At 49.3% G+C, this 9162-nt stretch overlaps 1 protein-coding gene and 1 long non-coding RNA gene across 5 annotated transcripts in view; one reads left to right on the top strand and one right to left on the bottom strand.

The window, feature by feature from the left end:
- LOC121035402 (uncharacterized) overlaps window positions 1-8088 on the bottom strand; it is an 11767-nt gene extending 3679 nt beyond the window's left edge. Inside the window, exons 1-3 of one of the 3 annotated variants that reach the window (XR_005792862.1) lie at window positions 7592-8088; window positions 6301-6424; window positions 561-2884 (exon numbers count right to left, since the gene is read on the bottom strand). This is a non-coding gene — a long non-coding RNA (uncharacterized LOC121035402). Of the gene's footprint in view, window positions 1-560; window positions 2885-6300; window positions 6425-7591 lie in introns of those variants that run through there. The other 2 variants (XR_005792863.1, XR_005792861.1) reach the window with 2 other exon arrangements.
- The window catches only part of DRD2 (dopamine receptor D2), a 65110-nt gene continuing 56090 nt past the window's right edge, over window positions 143-9162 (top strand). For both annotated transcript variants that reach the window (XM_040483040.1, XM_040483039.1), the window contains exon 1: window positions 143-268. The gene's annotated coding sequence lies outside the window, so the exon portion shown is untranslated. The remainder of the gene's footprint in view (window positions 269-9162) is intronic.

Raw genomic sequence — 9162 nt, 5'->3', positions numbered from 1 at the left:
GCTGCTCGAGGCTTCCGGCTCCCGCCGCATCCAAGCGCGGCCGCCCCCCCCGCAGCCGCCCGGCCACTGCTCCCCGCGGGCCGGAGCCGGCCAAGCGGCTGCCCGCCGGGGCTCTGAACGGCGCGGCGGGGCCGGGAGCCAGGGACCCGCCGAGGAGAGCGGCGGCCCGGACGGCTGCCGGAGGGGCGGCCGCGCTTGGATGCGGCGGGAGCCGGAAGCCTCGAGCAGCCGGCGCCGTCTCTGCCCCCGGGCGCCCTATGGCTTGAAGGTAAGCGCGCGCACGCTGGAGCGACGGGCGGCCGGGGGCCGAGGCGGGTCGCAGGGAGAGGAAGGGGGAGCTCGGAGGGCGGCGCGACTGGGACTAGAAGTTTGTCAGGCCACTCTGGCGCCGTCTGCCTGGGACCGACCCGACTGCGGGCAGGCTCTCCACCGACTCTCCATCGGGCTGCTAGCCCAGGGGGGACAGGAACACAGCGGCTGTCATCCCCTCTGGCTCCCTCTCGGCATCCCGTGCACGCCCCGGGCGGGAATCCTCGCTCCTGTCATTAGCGGGCGGTGCGGGGGCAGCCTCCCGCGGAGTGCGGTGAGCCACCCTTGTCGAGCCGGAGCTTCGCAGGGCGGCTGGCTCCCGACGATCTCGGGACGGCACTTTCTGCCCCGCACCCAAGTCCGGGACCCCAGGGCGCGCGGCCAGAGATTCTGACCTCCAGGGAGAGAGAAGGGTATTCTTGGCAAGTCTGGATTTGCGCGACCTGAGACTTTTCAGTTTCTAAGGACAGAAGCCAAGGCCGGTGCTGCCCCTCCTCTCCCACCACCGGTTGTGCCGCTGTCCTTGGTTCTGAATTTACGTTCTTCGCCATCTCTCCGTTTGAGATCCAGTCAAGGAGGGAGGCTGAGCTTTCAGAATCATCTCGACCTGGGAATGGGGGTGACGGTTGGGGCAGTAGTGGAGGGTGACTGTTCGACTCTGGAATGGACCAAGAACCTCGACAGAGCTGTGTGCGGAGACAAGAGGCAGCTCTAAGAGCCAGACAGAGCAGGTCCCCAACGCTGTCTGCGCGGGCAGCCTGTGAGTGGTTCCTCTTGAAGAGCAGAGGTAAGAGGGTGCGTGTGCGTCTACACAACAGGCTTCGCCATGGATGCAAGTCACAGCACCGCAGCTCCGTAGGGACATGCCCTTGCTCTCAGCCACAGGGAAGGTGTTTGGGCGAGTGAAGTTTCCCCACCTGGCACCCCACTACTTTATGTGCTGGGGGTTCCCGAAGTTGGTGAGGTACAAGGCACTTAGTGGATCTCTCTCCAGTTCTTTCTGCAGATCCAATCATTTCTGGATTTTGACCAGGATGTAAACCTTTCAGATTAATCCTCACTCTTTCCCAGGAACTAGGTGATCAGTGATTCTTACCCTTCCCCCCCGCCCCCCACCATGCAAATATTCTGCTTACCCCTGATTCATCCTGCAGCATTAGGACCACTTGAAAAAGAAATCATTCTTCTCATGTTTCTCTCTGTTGGTGCTGTGTTTGATGAGGGTGGGCAGAGAGAGAGAGAGGCCTTGGTGAATGTGACCAATTGCAAGAGAACTAGTGGGCTGGTTTTCTGGGTCCCAGCCCCCTGCCTTTGACTTCTTTGCTTAGTGTTCAAGATTCCTGGCATATCTGAGGGGGGTGAGTGGAAAGGATGCCACCTCTGAAATCAGACATCGGGTAGGGAAGATATCTGAGAGGGTTACACAAAGATCAGAGCCATGATAACCCCAGCCTTGGTCTCTTGGAGAACACTTTGAGTTCCTTCTACCTTCTTTGCACACCCTGGGGATGAAGGGTGCTTGGAAAATGGGAGATTCTGATTTGTTGTAGAGGTCTGGGGCAGCATTTCTCCAATGGTTGTTCTGTTTTAATGAACTCCCTGCCTCTGAATCACCTGGAAACCTAGTTAAAAATGGATTTTTTTTTGTTCTTCTCTGAAGGGCTGCTGAATGAGAATCTCAAGCTGAGACCCAAGAATGTATATTTTAACAATATTTCTGGGTGATTCATATGTACGCAGGTTAATAAATCATCTCTCGTAAAAGTTCATACTTCTTTGGCTAGAGGGAGCATGATTAGGTCTTTAATTGACCTCTCTGCCTTCTTCAGTTTATCATGTTAAATTCTTCATGGGTGACACTGCTGATGGAGGGTCCATCCCCCAGATTCAATCCTTTTGCTGAAATGAAGGATGCAGCCCAATCTCCTCTCTGCCAAATCCTCCGGGTTTTTCTTTCTAAAACAGATTTTTGGCCTCTAAAAATCACTGATATGGCTTTAGGTTGACCTGTGTAAATAGTAACTGCCCTCTTCTAAGGGCCAATTCATTATGTTGTTCTTACTCTCCCCTTCTGGAGGAATTATTGTCTTTCATTATGCATGTGCTGTGGTCTGCTAACCCAACTGCTCCTGAAATGCCAAGGAGTGATTAGTTCAGCTTAGTAGCACGTCATGTTCCCCAAGGCTGGTAGCCACTCGTGCCCTGCTGGCAGTGACATATTGGCTCTATTGATTTGGTTCTTGTGCTCTATAAGCTAGCAGGCTTGTAGGGGTGAATAAGGCCAGAAGAGATGCTTGTGGGCTAGTCCGTTTTCTACCTTCACCAGAAAGGTTGGATTATTTCTGTCTAGAACATGCAATGATGTAGGGGAATTTGAACTTGAGAGGAACCCTCTGTTCCTCCTCCTACCAGGGGAAACAAAGGGAGCTCATAATCTCATAAAAAAATTTTTTTGGCCTCATATTCACCTGGGATTGATGAAGCTAGACTGGTCTGATGTCCCTGTTCTGTGGGTAAACATGTGTAAGGGGAAAGTCATGTGGACTTGGCCTGGAAAGAGCTGTCTTCATCTTCCCTGCAAGTGAAAGTCAAATATTGGTGTCGAGGAAGTAGCATGGCTGTGAAAATAACACAGTTTGTGTGGGGTGGGGTGGGGTGGGGTGGGGGTTAAGGATAATGAGACTTCCTTGAGCCAATGCTGCCCCTTCTACTGACTCATATTTTCTGACCTGCCAAATCCCATTTCTCCCTTCCTATGAATCTCCAGCAGTGAAGGTGTTTTAGCCACTGGTAAAGGAGGGGAGAATCAACACTGAGGTTTTATAATGTCAGAATCCCAAGCCATATCTCCCAGAGTTGGGTTGTCACAGTAACCTGAGATTTGAGGTCTTGAAAATATCTTAGCATGGCTGCCTACTCAGTCCGATTTCTGCAAGGACATAGTTACCAGGACTTTAAACCCTTAGGTTATTTGGGCTCCTCAGAGGTCATCCTGGCTGCTCTTGACCCCTAAACAGGGTAGATTTTCTCTTAGTCCAGAACTATGGTGGGCTGTCTCCAATTACCAAAGTGCTCCCAGAAGGAGTGGCATAAGCTTTCTAGTTCCAAGCCACCAGGACTGGGCTTGGTAACCAAACTTCTCCATTCTGCTAGGAGCCTTGCTTAGCAGGAGAGCATCCTGCATCTAGGAGATACTTGGAAGCCACAGGCAGCAGGAGATGGCACAATGTGGTTCGGATCCTCGGTAGGTACCCTTCCGTGTATATAGCTTCTCTCTCAGCTGAATCCCAGCACCTCATTCCCCTCTCTCACCCCCCAGTAGGGACTCTCATGACCCTGAGAGGACTCCAAGATTTGGCTCTGGGGTTCTGTACAAGCTCCAGCATCTCCAGCTCTCCAGGATACTACATGGAACCACCAAGGGTTTGCAGTTTGCTGATTTGCCAGCTCTGGGTGATATTATCTGCAGCCTTTTAAATGACACTAATAGTGCTAGAATCCAACATGAATACATCCCTGCCTCTCAACTGTCCCTACCACCATTGTCATTGAAGATTTCTTTCTTATTTTTTTTAAACAATAGAATCATATTATTTAAATGCATAGGTGTGGAAAATAGCTTGATTATAGTGTCAGTGCATGTGGGTGGAGGAGTAAAACTACAAGATTCACCACTTGGTTTGTTCCCATTTGGGTCCAAAGAAAGGAGCACAACTTGCCCTTCTGGGCTGTACATTTCCCCTCTTCTTGTCCTTTTCACCTCAATCTGATAAATGGGTTAAACCAACACCCTTGGCAGCTGGGATGCCCCCCGGGAGGGTGCAGCCTCCTCTCTGCCTAGGAGACATGGGAATGTTTCTCTGCAGAGGAGCAGAGGCTCTTGCTGGCTCTGGCTCCAGTGTACAGGGAGGAGCCAGAGATGACGCACTGGGACCTGGGGACTCCCCCCTCCCCTGGGTGGAAGAGGCCATGGTGCTGCAATGTCCCAAATTCAGAGGCCTGGAGGCTGCAGGGGCATCTGAGAGAGTGTGGAGAGGTGTACAGGGATGGAAACCGAGAAGAAGTAAACTCTTCGGGGACCCCCAGAAAAGGCTGATGTTAAATACGTATGTATTAGACATCAGCTTAGTGTGGTTTGCCCAATTTGTTGTAATCTCATGGCACCTGCAGGGGTTTTCATGTTTTCCGGGAGGAGACAGGGGAATTCTTTGCTGTCTACAGTGATGGGTAGGGGAAGGGGGGAGGACCCCTGGCTTTCCCTGGAGCACTCTGAGTGATGTCAGCCTGTTCCCAGACAGAGAATGATAAGTGAATCCAGGCAGACTCAGCCCCCTGGGGTCCATCAATAGGCCCATAGCCAGCCTGGGCAGACGGGCCTTCCAGGGCACTGTAGGTCGGCACAGAACAGCAGCCACAGCCCCAAGGACACGCCCCTGCAGATGTCTGGGAGTCAAAATGAGTCCTGGGGCCCATCCATTTGTCACCAGGCTCCTTCAAAACGTGCCTGCCCTTCTCATTTCCACCCCTGCCTTGTTGTCATTGTTTGGATTCTAAGTGGCTCAGCAGGGGAAAGGCATTAGAAATGAAATTATTTTTGTTACACGCTGTATAATTGCCTTCTCTCCTTCCTGTTACCCCAGGCAGCAGCATCACTAGCAATTCCCCGGGAACCCTTGGTCTGGGAAAGTGGCTTACTCACAAGCGTCCTTAAAAGGGCTGCTTTTGACCAGTGGTCCTGCTCGTCAATCCCTCCGTTGCTGGCCCAATCAGCCTAATGGCTAACGTTTATTGTGCACTTGCTGTGTGCAAGGTACTGTGCTGAGCATTTGACATGTGTTTTTTATTTCTTCTCTTCATCTTGCAACAACTCTGGCCACTGTTATGATCCCCCTTTTTATGGAGGAAGAAGCGTGGGCTTAGAGAGATAAGTTGCTTGCACAAGATCACAGGGCTAATAATGTGCAGGGTGGAGATTCAAGGCCAGACTGTTTGATGCTAAAGTAATCGCCCTCTCTGACCTATGGTCATTGGCATACAGAATAAGGAAGGGGAAATAGGTCTAAGAAGGCACTTTCTTTGATAAACTGAAGTGACAGCAAGCTTTGCATTGGAGACCAGGAAAAGAGGAGGTTGCAGAGGGAGAAGAGTGGATGGAATAAGTTCTTGGGATTTTTAAAGTTGAGGACCGTCCAAGAAATTGTTCTATGCCTGGGTCTCGCTCCTTTGGGTCAGGTACACTGGGAATGAATCTCAGCAAGCAATGGGAGCACAGGAGAGGGGACAGGAGCAGAAAAAGGGAGAGACACCAGAGCCTTCTCACTCAAGGGAGGGCAGGAGAAGGTGTGGACTCATGGAAGTCCTGGCTTCCCTGGAGAAGCTAGGCTGAAACTGGGATGCCATCATTGCTCATCTGTTTGAGGCGCACCAAACTGTTGCCAGAGGATACAACTCAGGCTGCTGCCTCCCTTTGGCCTTTGGTGTTGTTTTCTCACCATATGGGATGAAAACTTGTCACATCTCCAAGACTAAGCTTGAGTTTAGGGCAAGTGGGGAGGAGTGGGATGGCCTGGGGTCCTACACAGACGCGGGATTAACTCATGAGCGCTGTCATAAGGACTAACTGCTCGGTGCTCTTCTGCTGGACAGAGGCCGAAGAGGCCCGGGTGTTCCTGGGCAGGGCAGTTAGTCTGCACATTGGTTTCTTCCCCGACAAAACAAAGGAACTTTTGCATGCTGCCTGCTACCGTGGAATTCCTAAGATTCAACAGCACTCCAGGCTATACTGAAATGACCAGATAATGGGGATCACCTCCCAATAAGCTAGAAGACTTCTAGCCTGTGTAGGTGAACCTCACCATGAATTTTATGAATGCCGCTTAGCATTTGGTCCCTTACTTAAGCCCTTAAAACACAGCATGGTTAAGCCTGTGGGCTCTGGAGCGAGATTGCCAGAATTTGGATTCCGACTGCAATACTTACTAGCTGTGTTACCTTAGGCAAGTTGGCTGACTGCTGTCAGCTGGGGTTCTCATCTGTACGTGGGGATGTTCATGCTGAGATGGTTGCGTTGCTGTGATTACTTATGGCAGTAGATATAAGACATTGGGAAGAGTCCCTGGCAAAAGTAAGCACAGCGCTCCATAAACGTTAATTGTAATAAGTGTTATTGTAATTATTAAGGAACTGGAAGGGGAGAGTGGCACCTGGGTGGCTCAGTTGATGCAGCCTCCAACTTCAGTTCAGGTCATGATCTTGCAGTTCGTGGGTTCAAACCCCACATCAGGCTCTGTGCTGACAGCTCAGAGCCTGGACCCTGCTTCAGATTCTGTGTCTCCCTCTCTCTTTGCCCTTCCCCATTCATGCCCCCCCACCCTCTCAAAAATAAAATAAACATTAAAAGAAGTTTTTTAAATAAGAAAATTAAAAATTAAAAAAAGGAACTGGGGGGGGGCATTTTCAGCTGCTTTCCTTTTGCACTCACTGAGCACCTGGTTTTACATCTCTGAAATTAAGCATATTTGTAAAGCTTTCACAAAATTCAAGCCTATGTTTCTTTCTTACACTCTCCACTTACCTGCCCCACAATCACTGGCTCTCCCCTGCCAGAAGTTTTTACTCATCTTGAGCAAGAGGAGCTGCACTCACTGGTCCATATGTTATGCTGCACTCGCCACAAGTGCAGCTGTCACCTGTCTTCAGACAACACTGTTACAATACCACTGACCATATTGCCTGTGCTGTACCCTTTGTCCCCACAACTGATTTGTTCCATTACTGGAAGCCTGTGCCTCCCACTCCCCTTCACCCATTCTGTCCATCCCTCCACCCACCTCCCCTCTGGCACCCATCAGTTTATACTTGGTTGGAGCCTTCTTGATTGGTACTGTGGCGTTGGATGGTGCACTCTGGCAAAGGCCACTTATTATAGAAAATCAAAAATAAGGAGAAAATACTGGTGCACAAGAACACGGAGACTTTTCTTTCTTCTACCCTTGGTTGAGAAGCCCAAAGAACCTCACATTAAGATCCTCAAAGCTACCACAAATACATGGTGTCCATCTTTTGAGGGTCATTAATGGCAGAGGCAGATGTCACCCACATTTTGGATGAAGGATGGTCCTGCCTGGGAAAGGGATGTAACTCAATAGCTTCTGGCCCTAGGACTCTCTGATCCTGAAAGTTACTCCCTTTCTTTGTCTCTTTTCCTTTTCTGTGAATCCTTCACAGGAGAGGAGTCTTTCCTAATCGATGCATCTATTTCTGGCCAATTAAAAAGGCTTACTATTTAGGGCAGGTAGAGGATTTCAAGGACATCATGGGTGTTCCATTCCCTGGCCATCTTCCTCAGGTCATGGAGTCATTCCTTCTTGGACTCTGAGCTTCCTCAGCTCTTATGTTCATTTATGGCAGGAACAATATGAGAATTGTATTGACAAGCAGGAACTAGCATCTGGGGTCCCAAGCAGAGGATGTCAGGCCCCCTAAAGAAACAATGATATTTCCATACACGTCTTTCCTTGGGGAGTGTATATAACTGAAGGCCTGGATTGCTCTGGATGACTGATGGCACAAAGTCTGCCTTCTGGCCAGTCTTCTTTGGTGAGCTAGAGGGAGGTGGTAGGAGGTCATGAATGCTTTCCATAGATTTGTGCAGTCCTCCATACATTCTGGATCCTTCCTTAGTTACATTCCATGGTGGTCAACCTCCAAGATGACCCTCAATACTCCCTGTTTTCTGGTATTCATGTTCTTATGTAATCTCCGTCTACATTAAATAGGGAAGACCTGTATACCAATAGGATAATGCCTAAATGGCAGATTGTGACTTCTGAGAATATGTCATAATAGGTATTATGACTTCTACCTTATTCTTTCTTGGATCACTCATCCTGGGGAAAACTATCTGCCATGTCATGAGGACACTCCAGTAGCCCTATAGAATGTTCTGCATGGCAAGGACCTGAGGTCTCCTACCAAGAGCCACGTGAATGAGCCATCTTGGAAGTAGATCTTTTCTCTCCAGATAAGCCTTCAAATAACTGTGGCCACTTCCAAGGTCTTAATTGCAACCTTCTGAGACATCTGAGCCAGAACCACTGGACAGAGCTGCCTGAATTCTTGACCAACAGAAACTCATTCAGATAATCAGTTTGTGTTGTGTTAGGTTGCCAAGTTTGGGGATGATTTATTATATGATAGTGGAAAGCTAACAACACACAATGAAATTATTCTCTGTGAAGTTATTCACAGTTTTCTTCTGCAGTGACACAGGAGTCCCTTCACTATCCACGTATAAGATGAATTCTTGTATGGGAATCAAACGGCCTCTAGTGACCTTCAAGGAGCACCTCTGGTTTTGTTCTGCGATTTCAAAGTCCTCGTGGTTCACACAATACAGTCATGGGCCTCTCAGCCCTCGTCTTACCAGACCAAGCTGTCGATTTCTGTTTTGTCTTCCTGTACTCACTCTTTCCTGAATGTCTTCTGCTGTGGCTGCCATTCCACATGGATTTCAACTTTTCATTCTGTCACTGAACCAAAATTACTGAGCACTTACTATGTACTAGGCACTCAGCTTGGTTGCAAATACATTAATGAAAAAAAAATGAAAAAAGATCCCTGCACTCCTGGAACTTATATTCTAGTGTGAGGAGAAAAATGATACACACTAAATATAAAAAATAAATGAGTGAGTGTGTTAGAAGGCAATAAGTACTTGAGAAAAGAAAAATAAATTGATTAGGGCTCTGGTATATGGCGTGTTAAGGGTCTGGAGGAGAGGGAAGTTTGCATGGCCAAATAGGGTGATCAGGATGGATGTCACAGTGAATGTGATACTTGAGGGAAGACTTA

This window comes from Herpailurus yagouaroundi, unplaced genomic scaffold (genome assembly GCF_014898765.1).
Source record: "Herpailurus yagouaroundi ecotype Mexico unplaced genomic scaffold, PumYag 161, whole genome shotgun sequence".
In the NCBI taxonomy this organism is placed as follows: Eukaryota; Metazoa; Chordata; class Mammalia; order Carnivora; family Felidae; genus Herpailurus; species Herpailurus yagouaroundi.
The sequence above is the reverse complement of the archived record's forward strand: the minus strand, read 5'-3'. Positions and strand labels throughout refer to the sequence as shown.